This window comes from Mustela lutreola, chromosome X (genome assembly GCF_030435805.1).
Source record: "Mustela lutreola isolate mMusLut2 chromosome X, mMusLut2.pri, whole genome shotgun sequence".
NCBI lineage: Eukaryota > Metazoa > Chordata > Mammalia > Carnivora > Mustelidae > Mustela > Mustela lutreola.
In genome coordinates this window covers 11,246,277-11,263,225 of record NC_081308.1, presented here as the reverse complement: position 1 = coordinate 11,263,225, position 16,949 = coordinate 11,246,277, and the positions used below count along the sequence as shown (strand labels likewise).

General features: G+C 41.1%; 1 pseudogene; it reads left to right on the top strand.

Moving 5' to 3' along the window:
• The first annotated feature begins 1,346 nt into the window (after positions 1 to 1,346).
• The window catches only part of LOC131822117 (beta-hexosaminidase subunit beta-like), a 99,056-nt pseudogene continuing 83,453 nt past the window's right edge, over positions 1,347 to 16,949 (top strand).

The window sequence follows — 16,949 nt, the reverse complement described above, 5'->3', positions numbered from 1 at the left end:
AAAATAGTATAATTTTAAGTATGCTTTTGTTAAAAATATAAAAGTATCAAGTATCAGAATAGAAAATGATGACCATTTTGATGTTTCTAGAAGAAAATTAAGTGGAACAAAAAACAGTATATCAGCAGTAGACAAGTAAAAAGAAGAAATAAGGGCAAAGTCGTGGTAAAGAGAACAAATGAAATAAGATGGCAGGAATCAATCCAAGAATAAGAACAGTTGTATTAAATGGAGATAGGTTAAATATACTTTTTTTAAAAAAAGGAAAACAGATTGCTTAAACAATTTAAAAAATCTAGCAATATGCTGTTTACAAGAAATAGCCTTAAGGTGAAATAACATCAAAAAACAAAAAAGTAAAGGTTAAAAAAGATACAACATCAAATGCTAGAGTGAAAAAAAAAAAACACAAGGGCAGAAATATTAATATTCGTAAGAGTGAAAGTCAAAAGTAGTAAGAGAAAAAGAAATGATGCTGACAACAGATCCATGTCTTGAAGACAGTATAATGGCTCTGAACAGCACAATTTTGAAATAGGTAAAGGAAAACAAATAGAAATACAGAAGAAGAGACAACTTGTCAAATATATTGGTAGAATTTAACACAACTTCCCAGAAACCAATATCCACAACTCAAAAGCATTGGTATGTAGAGCTTTTCATTGCACATTGATGGAGTTTAACTTGATATATTTTCATAACCAACAGACTGACGATAAAATTCTTTCCAAACATGAATGACAACAAATTCTCCAGAGCAGGAATCACAGGCCGTGTTTTCTGATCCCCACGCCATAAAATTAGAAATTAGTGACAAAATAAAAGTCCAAATACCCCAAATTACTTCTGCAATGAAGAGGACATGAATGTAAATTATGAGGTTAATCAAAGTCAATGACAGTCCTACAAAAAAACATGGCAGGCTGGGGTTGCCCATGTTGCTGGCACTGCCCATGGTGCTGGCCTGAGGCCAGGCCCTGTGGCCTATACCACTCCTGGTGCAGATGTCTCCAGGCCTTCTGCACCTCTCCTCCTAAAACTTCCACCTCAGCCACAGCCCCTCGCCCACCACTGTCCTGCTTGCTCCCTCCTGCAAGAAGGAATTTAAGGAGTGTGTTTGTTGTGACGAGCACCAGGTGATGTATGGAAGTGCGGAATCACTATCTTGTACACCCGAAACTAATACAACACTGTTAACTAACTGGACTTAAAAACTTAAAAGCAGCATTTCACCGGTATCATGACTATATTTTTGGTCTCTACAAGGCACCATGGCCCTCCTAAACCTAATACTGCAGTCAAGTTACAGCAACTTCTAGTCTAGATTGTCCTTGATTCAGAATGTGATGTTTCCCCCAAAGCCACCAGAGTGTGGGGAGTATTACGAGGATGCCATGGCTTTTAATAAGTTTAATGTTCTGCCCTGGCTGATGACCAGTCTTCCCCTTTACAGAGCATCGCTTTTCCCAAGTCAGGCAACAAAGGGAGCTATTCTTTCTCTCATGTTTCTACACCAAATGATGTCCATATGGTGATCTCATATGCCCCACTATAAGGGACCTGAGTCATACCAGAATTTGACAACCCTGGATATACACAGTCTTCAGGAGAAGTTCAAAAGACCTTGTGACTCCACGTTACAGTGGACCTAACCTGTCTGGGATGTTTAGCTCTATGAAGCCTATTCTGAATTCAACGTAACAGCTTCCTATCTAAATTTTTCAAAGAAATTAGTACAGTGTTTCCAAATACTTCATTTGCTTGGGAGGAGGTGAGGTGGAATTTAAATGTGGGGAGCCCAATCCAGAAATCCAATTATTTCATGAAGCAGAAAGGCTTTGGTGAAGATTATAGAAGACTAAACTCTTGCTACATTCAAAAGCTTGTGGGTCTTGTTTCAACCATAAACAGGGATCCCTAGTCTGGCAAGAGGTTTTTTTTTTGTGTGTGTGTGTGTGTTTTAATTAATTTTTTATTTTTATAACATATATTTTTATCCCCAGGGGTACAGGTCTGTGAATCACCAGGTTTATACACTTCACAGCACTCACCAAAGCACATACCCTCCCCAATGTCCATAATCCCACCCCCAGGCAAGAGGTTTTTTGATGATTGTGGAAAGCTTCAGCCAAGGACTTCAGCTCAAGTATGGAAAGAGCAAATGTATGGTGAGGAATAGGGCAAAATCACAATTCCTTGTGGTCCTTTCTGCTCCTTGGTACTTAGATTTGGTTAGTTATGGACAAGACTAGAGAAATTCCTATAATGTGGGCCCTCTTGATTTTGATGGTTCTCAAGAACAGAAAAAACTCATCATTGGTGGAGAAGCTTGTCTATGGAGAGAGTTTGTGGATGCAACTTGCCTCGCTCTGAGATTATGGCCTTGGGCAAGTGCCATAAGTGAGAGACTGGAGTCAGGGGGACGTCAAAGATAGAGAGGATGCCTGGACCAGACTAACAGTTCACCTCTGCAGGATGGTCAGATGTGGAAGATCTGCAGAGCCTTTTAATTTTTTTTTAACTGGATTTAAAAAAAAAAGATTTTATTTATTTATTTGAGAGAGAATGAGTGAGAGAAAGCATGAGAGAGGAGAAGGTCAGAGGGAGAAGCAGACTCCCCAAGGAGCTGGGGGCCCGATGCGGGACTCGATCCTGGAAGTCCGGGATCATGACTTGAGCCCAAGACAGTCAGTCGCTCAACCAACTGAGCCACCCAGGTCCCTAAACTGGATATTGTAATCATGAGTACAAAATATAAAAATGAGCTCAAAGAAGAAAATAGGAGGGGACAAAGCCCACAGCAATCTGTACTACAATCAACTTGATTTTGAAATCATAGAAATAAAGATTTTGTATTCTGTTTTTGAATAAAATGTATCATTTAATGATTTAAAAAAAACCCACATGGAGTACAGCCAAAAAAAGTGCTTGAAGAAAAATAGACAGTTATAAATACATTTCCTATAGAAGCAGAGAAAATGAAATTAACAGTGAAATCTAAAATCTAATAAAAGAACAACAGAAAAAAACTTTTAAAAATAAATAAATATAAAGGCAAAGCAGATGTTAATGGTATTTTTCTAAAAATTGTAGCTAATCAATATAATACAAATCTGATTCTTTTAAAAGATCTCCCAAATAGTCTATTCTTTAACAAGTGTAATGTCAAGAAAAATAAAGACATAAAATAAAAATAAAGACCTCAGGTGCCATTTTTTTTTTAGTAATTGCTCCAAAACCTCACAAGATCTCACATAGATTTCATGCTTTGTAAGCTATTGCAGAGTGTTAACAATCTGATAAGCTCCCAAACTCACTTTTTTTAAAAAAAAGATTTTATTTATTTATTTGACAGACAGAAATGACAAGTAGGCAGAGAGGCAGGCAGAGAGAGGAGTGGGGAAGCAGGCTCCCTGCTGAGCAGAGAGCCCAATGTGGGCCTTGATCCCAGGACCCTGAGATCATGACCTGAGCCGAAGGCAGAGTCCATCCAGGCTCCACCAAACTCACTTTTTGGTGCTACTATCACACTAACAGAAAAATCAGAAAACTACCCTCTTCCCCCCACCCCAGCATTTGGCCAACCTTGCCTTTGAACTTGTATGCAAAATCCTAAGTAAATTCAGCATTTTAAATCTGGCAGTGTATTAAGCCAATGTTACATAATGGTTAAGTAGCATTTAGAATTTGGTCATTATAGGTTATTTATGACTGCAACAGATTAAAGGAGTCCAACTCAGTAATCATCTAATGCATGCTAAAAAAAAATACTTGATAATTAAATTTAAGACTGATTTCTCCTGTGCTTAATAGAGAAATGTAAGAGGCATTTTTATTAAATCCAGGTAGGATACAAAATGTCCATTTTCACCACTGTACTGCCAAAGCAGGAAGACAGGAAAAAGATACAAGAGGTGTAAATATTGGAAAGAAGAGAGAAAAGTGTCTTTGCTTGAAGATAGTACTGATTATCTGCTTTGGAGATCTAAAAGATTTCTCTGAAAAATGATTAAAACTATGAATAACATTCCTATAATTAAGGAAATAGAAAATAAAAGCATGAACATCAATACCTTCTTATACTAGCAATAACCTATTTGAAAGTGGAATTTTAAAAAAATTACATTCACAGTATGAACAACCATAGCAAGTATGTTAAAAGAATAAGAAAAACCAGAGCTAAGCCTAATACAATTTGAAAGCCTTAGTTGAAGAAATTAAAAATGAACTATTTACTGAAGGATGTAAAATAATTCCTGAAAAATGTAGTTGTGTCATATTTCTGAATGACAAAACTTAATGTTGTAGAAATGTAAGCTTTTGACAAATTCATCTAGAAGGTCAGTGCTTGCCAACTCGAAATCCCAACAAGCTGGGGCGCCTGGGTGGCTCAGTGGTTTGGGCTGCTGCCTTTGGCTCGGGTCATGATCTCAGGGTCCTGGGATCGAGCCCCGCATTGGGCTCTCTGCTCCGCGGGAAGCCTGCTTCTCTCTCTCTCTCTCTCTCTCTGCCTGCCTCTCTGCCTACTTGTGATCTCTGTCAAATAAATAAATAAAATCTTAAAAAAAAAAAAAGAAATCCCAACAAGGAATTATAAAAGGAAGTTGACAATCCTATCCTAAAATTCATATAGAAGTGAAAATGTAATAAAAGGAAGCAAGAGAGTTTTTATTTATTTATTTTTTTAAAGATTTTTATTTATTTGACAGAGACATAGTGAGAGACACAGCGAGAGAGACACAAGTGGGGGAGTGGGAGAGGGAGAAGCAGGGCTCCCGCAGAACAGGGATCCGGAAGTGGGGTTCAATCCCAGGACCCTGGGATCATGACTTGAGCGAAAGTCAGATGCTTAATGACTGAACCACCCAGGAGCCCCAACATTGTAGTCTTTATATCTTTAGTTAAATTTATTTCCTACAACTAAATTTCAGTTGGATTCGAGAGCTAAATGTAAAATCAAAATATTGAAATTATTAGAAAAGATTTAGAAGAATATAAATGACTAAAATAAACTCCAAACTTTATTATTATTTAAATGGAAAAAGAAATCGCAATACATATGATGTATTTTATCAGAGTAGACAAAAATAGCTGGACAAAGAGCTAGAAGGATCTTTATCAATATGCTGAGAATCTAAGAAGTGGTTATTTCTAGAAACCATCTAAGTGTTCATCAGGAAAAAAAAAAAAAGATCTCTAGGACATCCCATTAGTTGAATTAAAAAGACAGGTCACTGGGACACTTGGGTGGCTCAGTCAGTTAGGCATTTGTCTTTGGCTTGTATCCTAATCCCAGGGTCCTGGGATTGAGTGCTTGCTCAGTGGAGAGCCTGATTCTCCCTCTATCTTTCTTTCTCTCTCTCTCTCTCTCTCTCTCTCTCTCTGATAAATAAATAAATAAATAAATAAATAAATAAAATCTTTGTTAAAAGAAAAAAAGGCATGTCACCAAGTAATATGTTTATGTACATATGTGCATGATTTTATATTTATAGTGTAAAACCATAGGAGAAGTGATTTAAGGTAGAAGAAGGACTAGAATGACATTTAATAGTTTTTTAGGAGTGGTAGCTTCTTAGGGCAGGACTGGGGAAGGGGTACGGGCAGTGGTTTGGGTCCTTTGCTATTCAGCCCCTCCACAGAACACAAAACTTTCTGTATGAGGGAAGTGTTCCATTGTCTGTGCTATCCCGGGAGCCCCTAGTGACATGTAGCTCTGGAGCCCTCGAAATGTGGCTAATGTGATGGGGGAAATGAATCTTTCCTTTTACTAATGTTTAAAACTTGAATAGTCATGTATGACTAGTGGCTAATGTGTTGGAGAGAGAAGCTCGATATACCTTTATATTGTTTGAAAAAAAACTTTAATTTTTTTAACGATAAAAATGTCTACCTCTGTTATGGTTTAGGTTATGCTGGGATGACACACTGCCCTTAAAAAAAATCTGTGACATAACAAATGCTTTGTTTGGTGGGCTCCTCTCCATGTCTGGTCATCCTAGGACCCGGGCTGATGAAGCCTACACCTGCAGCTCCACTGGTCTCCATAGTAAGAGGAAGGAGATGGCACGGGGTCTCCTGGAGACCATTTCAAGCTTTCCTCCTAGAAGGAATGAACACACATCCCTTTATGAATCTCACTGGTCAAAGCGAGTCTCATGGCCACCCCAAGTCCAAGATGGTAGGGGAATACAAGCAGACCCTATGCCCAGAGAGAGGTGAACTTGTGTGCCGCCCTAATGTCTCCCTCATTAGCATCATTTCCCTTTTTAATTAAAAATGGAAGAAGGAAAAGCCAGGTGAGAAAACTGACCTCTATGGTAACATTCATAAACTCTTTATTGGTGTTTGAAAGTTACTCGCCTATCCAATTCCCTTTTTAAGTAAAACACAGTTATCTTCAGAGCACCTGGTGGCTCAGGTGGTTAAGCATCTGATTCGATTTTGGCTCAGGTCATATGGGGCTCCATCCTTAGCTTGGAGCCTGCTTAAGATTCTCTCTCCTTCTCCCTCTGCCCCTCGCAACTTGTGTGCCCTCTCTCCAAAAAGACAAAAAAACAAACAAATGAAAAAAAAAAAAAAACCGCAGTCATCTTCATTTGTGTAATTGGAGAATTTAGCATATACTGAAAACGTAGGTTGTTGCTTCTCGAGCTATTTTGGTCGACTACCTGGGGAAATATTTCAATAGGATTTAGCAGTTCTCATCTCATGAAGCATTCAGGCTGATACTGAATACACATCTGTTTTTTCCCAAATAATTTATTTTGAGAAAGTACACCAATTACTGATAATACTCTGATTAATGATATTTCTGCCACAATGTGCATGTGTCTTCTAATAATATGATAGTGTACAATTTTGATGGCATCTGGAAAATTGGTAGAAGTAAGAATTTGCTGCTCATTTCCACTATTCAGTGACTGCAAATGAAAGCAATACCATATAAAGAAAGTATAAAATACTTATTGGAAAAAATGTGAAGGTAAATGAGCCAGGAATCTGGGCCACACTAACTCTGAAGAATGAGTCTCTGGTCCCTGTAAGAACGAATTTTGCTTACTATGCACAGGGTTGAGTCTTATAAGAAGCTAATATGTGGGGGAAAATCCATTTTATCTATGGAACCTTACTTTGTCTTGTTGGAGTCTAGGCATTGATGGGAGACTATGTTACTGACTATTCTATTCAGAACTTCTAGAAAAGGGATATTGTGCTTTATCGGTGACTGCTTCCTACACCTGTCTAGTCTCAGCACGTTGCCTAGCCTGGGCCAATCCTAAATTCACCTGGTGATATTATTCAAGGATCCTTTGTGCTGTTAAGCAGTGCTTGAAATTCAGTGTTTCAAACCAGACCTACATCAGAGCGCTTAGCCCTTTGAATGGAAGGAGTTCACTGAAGGCCCGCTGAATGAAAGGCCTAAAAACACAGTCATACTCAAACAGTGTTAGGTGCATGGAGCTTGTTGCCACAAGAAATACCATTCCTTGGAAGAGCCATGGCCATCTCAGTAAGAGGAATCTGGGAAAGGCCTCCTTAGAGGGCTTACGCTTGTGCTAAATCCTCTAAGGAGGATTTAAGAAATCAGGGGCTCTTCTGGCTTGCCTGTTACTAAAGAGCCGTGACAATTTGGTGACTGGGTATTTTAAAATGATGTTTATTTAGGAGACAGGAGGATTAAAGCAAGGCTTGAGTGGTCAGTGGTAAAGAAGCAGCAGTCACTCACGCTGATCATAAGAGAGGAATGTTCAATCATTTCTGTGGTTGTGGACTGGCCTTGTCCGAGCATAGATTTTTTTTTTTTTTTTTTTTTGGTCAGCTTTGCTTATCATCAGTTGAGCTGCTTTTCATGGGCACATTTTTTATTTTTTGGTCAGCTTTGCTTATTATCAGTTGGGCTGTTTTTCGTGGGCACATGGCTGCCTCCATGTTTAGGAGCTACCCCTTATCTCCTGTATTTAATTACTTCAGTAGATTGAATTTCAAAGAAAGAATGCACTGTTGAGGTATTTGGAGAAAAGAGGACATTTAACCAGATTTCAGTAAGGTGTAATAGGGCTTCTGGTAGAGGACAAGTATAGACAAGGAACCTGAACCAGACAACTATTCAATTGTATAAATGAGTTGACTGTTTGTAGATGAGGGCCAGTACATGGTAATCATCGCAAGTTGGGGCCTGATCATGACTTGTATGCACCTGGGAGAGGAATGTGGTGATTGCAGAAATGGCCCCAGTTCCTTCCTCTTCCCCACATCCTTACTCTTTGCCTTGGCCTTATCATAGTATATATCCACCCCTTTTGACTTTGGACTTGGCATATGATTCGCGTTGGCCAATGGAATTTTCAGCAGATATAATGCAAGAAGAAAAGACTTCTTTGAGGAAACAAATTAAAACCATGATCTGAAAATGAGAAGGGATCAGCTAGGCAAAGGAAGGGGGCAGGCATGGGAAGCATGAGCTTTCCAGGAAGAAGGAAGAGTAAGAATAGGAGAGCGCAGAATTCGATGGAGAGGGAGTGCATTGAGACTGACGGTAAAGGCAGGGCCTAGAAAACACTCATCTTCCACAAGCTGTGTGACAGATTTGGGGATTTCTCCTAACAATAATGGAAAGCTATGGAAAAGGTTTAGCCTGGAAATGATACGATCTAATTTACTTTCATGAAAGATTGCTTTGGTCGCAGAGTTGTTATTATAATTAGAGATTGAATTTGGGACAAATGAGTCCTAGCATTTTCCTGTCTTTGTCAGGATGCCATGCAATTCAGATTGGTTCTCTCATTTGTTCTATTAAAATCAATGACTTTGTTTAGGCAAAGTGGCTTCTGGACATTATCCCAGAGAGGGGTTAGAAGGGTTCTTCATAATATTCTAAATTTACTAAATGAAAATTAGAGAGCGACCAAGAGGATTGATTTTGGGGTGAGCCAACAGTCCTTGGTGGCACTTGGCCAAGCAAAGGAGGGCCATTAGGCTGGGCTTAGAAGGTTATGGCTGTGGCTAATGAAGGGCTGCCATTTTCTTAGAGTGGTGACTCATTGTGGAAATGAGGTTGATAAGAGCAAATGGAATTTTTCTATATGAGAACTAAAAAGCACAACCCTTTCCAGCATAGCCTCTCTCTAATTACTCAGATTTGGGTATCATCTGAAGGTACACTTTGAGGCTATGTCATATGTTAGAACATTAGATGCTCTCATTTAGAAACTCAAGAGGGCTGATATCACATAGGCTTTCATAAGAACACACAATTAAGACAAGAGTGAGATCAGATGACATGAAGTCTCAGAAACTTGAAGTACTGAGAACAGGAAATAAAATTACAAGAAGAAATTTGGCTTGCTTTTTAAAGTTGGCTTATTTGTTTTTTAAAACAAAAAAATTGAGAAACATTCCCAAAACATGCTTGTGGATTGCTGATTTTACTGGGTATTTAAGTTTTGGGGCCTGGTTTATCTTTATAACCTGTTGTAGCCATGTTTTTAGTTCCAGAATGAATGACTTACAAAGGGAAGTTTGGTGGCACCAAAGTCGTCTGCAGGCTGAAATGTTACAAAATTGTTAGGAAAGCTCAATTTTAGGAAGTGGAATTGTGCAAGCGTAAATTGTATTAAATGTTGACAGAGGTTTTAAGAGTTTCTCAAATTTCACCCTGTTGACATTTGGGGCTAGATAATTCTTTGTACTGCGGGTCCTTGGATGTTCAATACCATCTCCGGCCTCCACCCACTAGATGTCAGTAGCAATCCCCCCACATGCCAGGAGTGACAAATACAGATGTCTTCAGGCATTACAAATGATCCCGGTGGTGCCAAATCACCCCAGGCTGAAAACTACTGGGTTAGATACTATCTGTTTTTGAAAAAAAAAAAAAAACAAACTTCTTAATATCTTGTTCTGTGGTTTCCATCGGGCTGAAGCTGTATGAGTGAGCACGGAGGTCAAATATCAGAGGTGCTGGTCGCAGTTTTGGAAAATGTGTTGCTGGCCACTGATAAGGGAGAGAGAATTTTAAAAATGTGTGTGTGTGTGTGTGTGTGTGTGTGTGAGAGAGAGAGAGAGAGAGACCCTCAAGATCTACTTTTTTTGAATATTTATTTATTTGAGAGAGACAGAGATAGTGACAGAAGCACAAGTGGGGAAGAAAGGAGAAGCAGGCTCCCCGCTGAGCCGGGAGCCTCATATGGGGCTCGATCCCAGGACCCTGGGATCATGACCTGAGCTGAAGGCAGATGTCTAACCGATTGAGCCACCCAGGTGCCCCAAGATCTACTTTTTAAAGAGTTTGCCAAGGTCTCATGATTCAATGTATTTTGTACCTGTGACAGAGCTTAAAAAAAGAAATATTCATTGAATGAAATGTTCATTAAAGTCAAGTTTGCTTTTTCTATTTACCTTTAGATATTAGAATAGGAATTGAGAAATGCTGTGGATTACTAGGCTGAAGGGCTGCTGACTGAGGTCATGTGATTGTGTTTAAGAGCACGTAAGAAGGGCCAAATAAAACTGGTGACTACAAACAAGTGATAAAGGAAATTGAGAAGATGGTTTTAGAAATGAGTTTCATTTAAAGAATTACTGGAATAGGAAATGCAGAACGAGGCTCCTTAGAGAAATAGCTGAAGTCCCCAAGCGTCAAGTAATTTGGAATTGGGAAGGGATGACTCATAGCACGTCTTTGGAGAATTTGTCTAGGCCTGAGATACTGATGGGACGATTAGCCCAGAGAAATTAATGAGAGAAATGTATGTGTCACCAAGTTATCACAAACAGCTAAAGATGAAAATGGAGCGTACAAGTAATCTATTCTTTCAAAAAGAGTGAAACCCCCAGGTGCCAATAACTCTGGAAGGGGCTAACATGGAGTCATCCTCCTCTCGCTGGAGGAGGCCCAGCCTCCCCACCTGTGGCTAATACTGGATGCAGGAGGAGTGATAGCAGAAGCACACATGGGATTCTGGGAAGCATAACAGAAGGAGTCTGATGTCCTGCACGCAATGGCCATCAGGGAGAGCTTGCTGGCAGAAAGGGCATCGATCTAAGGCCTTTCTTTTCCTCTCCCCAAGAGCTCTGGGATCCATTCATTTAATTCCAATCCCCCTTCCATGTCTTCTACCATATGATGATTCTACGAAACGAATCCGCTCACGTCACACGCATCCCCATCTCCGCCTTCACCCCTTTAGTGACTTGTCATCCCCTCCAGAGCAAGCCAACCTCCCCCAGGGCAAGTACAATTCTTCAGTTCTGGTCTGTGATCCTTTATCAAGACCTGTCTCTCCCACTACCCCTATGCTCTCTCCACACTGAAACACATTTCAGCTGAAACCTGCTCCACATCCTACGTCATAAGGAAAATGCAAATTACGGTGGCAATGAGATGCCACTACCCACCTGTTAGAACAGCCAAAATCGGAATGCTGACAGCACCAACTGCTGGTGAGGATGGAAGCATCAGGAGCTCCCCTTCATTGTGGGTGGAATGCAAAATAGTATAGCCACTTTGGAAGGCAGTTTCTTGGTTTTCTACAAAACTAAACGTACTCTTACCATCTGATTCAGTAGTTGCACTCCTTGGTCTTTACCCAAAAGAGTTGAAAACTTCTATCTATGCAAAACCCTTGCGTATGGATGTTTATAATAGCTTTCCTTGCAGTTGCCAAAACTTGGAAGCAATCAAGATGTCCCCAGTAAGTGAATAGATAAATAAACTGGGGTCCATCAGGGCAGGAGAATACAGGCACACCTTGGGGATACCGCAGGTTTGGCTCTAGACTACTACGGTAATGCAATTTTCACCATAAATGGACTCAAGTGAATTTTTTGGTTTCCCAGTGCATAGAAAAGTTGTGTTTATACTATAGTGTAGTCTACTAAACGTGAAATGGAATTATATCTTAAAACAAACCAAAAAAAACCCTCCAAGGTACATACCTTAATTTCAAAAATGCTTTGTTGTGGGGTGCCTGAGTGGCTCATTTGGTTAAGCATCTGCCTTCGGCTCAGGTCATGATCTCAGAGGTCTGGTGATCCAGCCCCACATTGGGCTTCTTGCTCAGTGGAGAGTCGGTTTCTCTCCCTCTGCCCCTCTCCCCTGCTTGTGCGCACGCTTTTTCTCTCTCTCTCTCTCAAATAAATACAATCTTTTAAAAATGCTTTATTGCTAAAAACTGCTAACCGCTCGTCTGAGCTTTCAGCCAGTCATAATCTTTTTGCTGGTAGAGGGTCTTGCCTCAGTGTTGAGAGCTGCTGACTGACCTGGGCGCTGGTCGCCGAAGGTTGGGGAGGCTATGGCAAATTCTTAAAATAAGACGACAATGAACTTTGCTGCACTGATTGACTGTTTCATGAAAGATTTCTCAATGGTATGTGATATTGTTTGATAGCATCTGACCCACAGTAGAATTGGGATTTCTTTCAAAATTGGAGTCGGTCCTCTCAGACCCTGTCGCTGCTTTGTCAGCTAAGCTCCTGTCATATTCTAGATCCTCTGTTGGCATTTTAATGGCCTGTGTCCCATCTTCACCAGGAGGAGATTTCATCTCAAGAAACTGGCTTCTTTGCTCCTTCATCAGAAGCAGCTCCCCATTCATGATCCGAATCATCATCATGATTCATGATCTATTAAAGTGGATCATGAGAGTACAGTGATTTAGCTCCATCTTCAGGCTCCAGTTCTGATTCTAGTTCTGTTGCTGCTTCCACCCCATCTGGAGTCAGAACCCACATAGCATGTATTGATGAAGCTTGTCATCTTAGATAGGTGCGATTCATAGGGCCCCTGAACAATTACAGTAGTAACATCAAAGATCACCGATCACAGATCCCCATGACAAGTAGAATAATCCTGAAAAGGTTTTGAAAGAGTGCAGGGATGACCAAAACATGGCACAGAGGCAGGAAGTGAGCAAATGCTTTTGGAGAAATGGCACCGACAGGCTTGATGCAGGGTTGCCACAAACCTTCGATCTGTAAAAAAATGCAGTATCTGCAAAGCACTATGAAGTGAAGCACAAAAAAATGAGGGCTGCTTGGACTTTCAGTTTCCCCATTTTACAGATGAGAACACTACGGCTCAGAAGCCAGGGTGGACCTCGTCTTAGGTCTAGAACTAGAATTAGGGCTACCCAATAGTGATCGTCCAATTGCTCTTAGATGTTGAGTGCTAAAATTATCTGCTGAACTTAAGGGTTCAGCTTTGTCCATATGGCACCAGCTTATCCTCCAGTCTATGGCACGAGTCAGTTACAAAGATTTAAGGAAGGAACTGTACTTGAACTAAGTCTTAAAAATCAGGGGATATTATGCTAAGCAAAATGAATCAGACAGAGAAAGACAAATATATGATTTCACTCATACATAGAATTTAAGAAACAAAACACATGAATTATAGGGGGAAAGAAGGAAAAATAAGATAAAAACACAGAAAGGCAAACCATAAGAGACTTTTAAAAAAAGATTTAATTTATTTATTTGAGAGACAAAGAATGAGCAGGGGGAGGGGCAGAGGGAAAGAGATAAGCAGACTCCCTGCTGAGCAGGGAGCCTGATTTGGGGCTTGATCCCAGGACCCTACAATCATGACCTGAGCCGAAGACAGGGGTTTAACTGACTGAGCCACCCAGCCACCCCACCATAAGAGAGTCTTCATGATGTAAAACAAATCGAGGATTGCTGGAGGGAAGTGGTTGGGGTGGGTGGGCTAAATAGATGATGGCCATTAAAGGACGGCACTTTATGTAATGAGCACTGGGTGTGATATGTAAGTGAGTAATCACTAAATTCTACTCCTGAAAACAGTACTACACTAGATGTTAACCACCTTGAATGTAAATTAAAAAACAAACAACCCAAATTCCAGGGGCTAGCTAAGATTTGAATTAACAGAAAAAACAAGGAAGGGCCATGCAAGGGAAGAGAAGTAACATATGGAAAATTAGGAACATTAATACCTGACCAGTGGCTTATGTATTAACCTCAAAGTGTGATTCACCAGCTTTTTGTTTTAAAAAAATAATGGCCCCAGATTTTCATTGCCTACCCTAGAAGATCTGATCAGTTACTGGCTTGCCAAGAAACTTCAAAAATCCCCCTCCTCCCTGAGACACAAATTTCAGACATGTTGAGACATGGGGGTACTGTAAATGGTTAAAGGCAGAGATAATTAAACCCAACACTGGGTCCTGTTTTGAACTTTTCCAGGGAAAACAATGGAAGCCTTCACATGGAATCTATTCAATAAATATGGTCTGAAAGTTGAGATGAAATTAGCATGTTAATGTCATCCATGATGCAATCAGTCTGATCAGTTACAGCGCCTTGTGAAGAATCACCAATAAAAATACTAAAATAAGCTTCGCAAGAGATGGGAGTATCGTGACATCTGTTTTCAGAATTACTCTGCTGTAGTTGTTGAACCTCATTATAGATGGTAAAAATTGTTTTCTTTCACCTGGGATAAGAGTGTGTGCTTTTAAATAGCATCACTCGAGAAATGAAGAGTAGTAAATCCATGCTAATTGCACCGTCCTGTCGTGCCTGCTGTAAAGAGAGGATCCTTGCCAATGATTTGTATCACTAAGGATGGTTCTGGCTACAGGCAGTGATAAAGCTCACATCAGATTGACTTAGGGAGTTAATGTAAGCGCGCGCAACAGGATGTCCAGAAGTAGACTGAGCTTCAGGGAGTCAATAGCGCCATTAGGGATGGGAGTTCTTTCAATTTCTCCCCTCTGAGGCTCTGCAATTTGCAAAAATGAGAGAGAAAGAGCATTTCCTCTTGAGCCTGTGGGGTCGGCCTCAACCAAAGGCCTGTTCCTGTGGTTGCTGGATGCTCTGGTAAGAGCTGGATGACCAAGGGTGGCCAATCTGCCTCCCACCCACCCTCCTTTGGCTCTATCAAGTGAGGGGAGGCCCCTCCTGGGTCTCTCCTAGAACTGAGGGAGCTTTTTGCCGTCAGCGAGGCTCTCCTAACTAGCATCTCTCTTTGGTCCAAACTGGCTTAGGCCCGCCCAGATCTGAATTTATGACCGGCAAGAGGGATGGAATTTCCATGGTTGGCTCCAGATGGGGCAGGGGGAAGGAGAATGGATTCTGGAGAATTCCCCACAATATCCACCACACTGTAATATTTTTACTCCATGTTAAACTGTCGTAGGACAGTAAGGAAGACCTCTCTTGAAAATGGCAGTAATCCCAGGAAGCAGGATTTAATTTAGCCACCAAATCGGTCTCCTTGGATGCATGGCAAACCATCAACATTAGAAGTGGGACTACCCACCATCATAGTCCCAAAGATTTTGTGGCAATATAGGCCACGCTCAGAGTAGTCCCTTCAGCAAACTTCCCTAGGTCTGTTCCCTGATCTCAGTATCCCTTTGCTCTGACATTTGCAGAAAGAAGGGAGTAGTTTCTTCCTAAAATTAGGCCCCATGGTTCATGAACTTTCTCTCTATTCCAGTGTCCACCAACACCACATCGTTTATGTTTACCGCTGTGGTCCACTCTGTTCAGGTATACAACTAAGTTTAGGATAACTCTGGAAAAGTGTGGGATCAGAATAATAATTGCTTACTGGTTGGTTGCTGTACAGTTAAGCTAATTCACGTGTGTCGTCCTGATTGGGCCACAGTTATACATCCTTAGGCCCATGCCTCTCCCCCTTTCACGTACATATGAATGACCATGATCTTGTTGGAGCCCAAATTCTGGTATAGTGAATCCTCAGAAAGGATTATGTGAATGTCAGAGCAAGGAGAGTTCCAGGAGGGCATGGTAAGATGATGGTACACGAGGACAAGGGTGGGAAGCACAAAATAAACTTCAAGGGAGGTTGCCTTGCAGTCATGTGTGTAATTCCTAGAGAAGGTGGGAGACTGAGGTGGGGGGATTGGGTTGGCTCTCTGTGGTCTACGAGACTTAGCACAGCCTTCCCTTCTGCCTGCACATGCCTCCGTCACCCATAACAGATGACCTCGGGTATCCAGGTTGCTTTGACTTTTTCTACTCTTGCATTTCCGGGTTCTAGATCTCATATTGAGTAATATACTGATTCACAGTACTGCAGCTAGACAGCTTGCCAGATCCTTCGCCCAGTTTCCCAGCTGGATACCTGGCCTCAATTCATGGCCCTTGTCAAGTTGCTTATGAGGGTACCATCCAAGCACCGGTGATCCCACGAAGAATGATACCATCTGCTCCTCTGTCTTCTGGTGTGACGTTCTTCATCACATACCTGACCTCAGCCTCTGGAGACCCCCCAGGACCAGGTTTGGATGACCAAACCAGAGCACACATCCCTCTCCAAGATCTTCAGTGAATCTTTTCCACACATCCACACGGGCATGATGTTCATGAGATCTAGAGGGAATCTCTGTCCCCTCAGTACTCTTTGCTGGAGGGGCCTCCAGAACCATTTGAGTGGATTCTTGTTTCCCCATTAGACTGGAGTTAGGAAGAGTGATTGGCAGAGAATGATTCTATTTCTCTCATCTAGTTTAGCACCTTTTCCAAAATAAGCATTTCCGTTTAAGCGTTGCAGGAAACCGTTCATCCAGTTTCTGCTTGAACTCCTCTGAGGCAACCCATTCCTTTTTTTCTTTTACTTTTCTTTTCTTTTTTCTTTTTTCTTTTTTTTTTTTTTTTTTTTGAGAGCTCTATATTTTAGAAGTTCTGTATTCTTAGCTGGGAACTGGCATCACTGTATCTCTTCCTCACTTTGGCTCTAGTACTATATTTTTTTCATTCCTCTTCTACTAGGAAAGCCTTCAAAAAGTTAAAGGCAGGGCGCCTGGGTGGCTCAGTGGATTAAGCCGCTGCCTTTGGCTCAGGTCATGATCTCAGGGTCCTGGGATCGAGTCCCGCATCGGGCTCTCTGCTCGGCAGGGAGCCTGCTTCTCTCTCTCTCTCTGCCTGCCTCTCTGTCTACTTGCGATCTCTCTCTG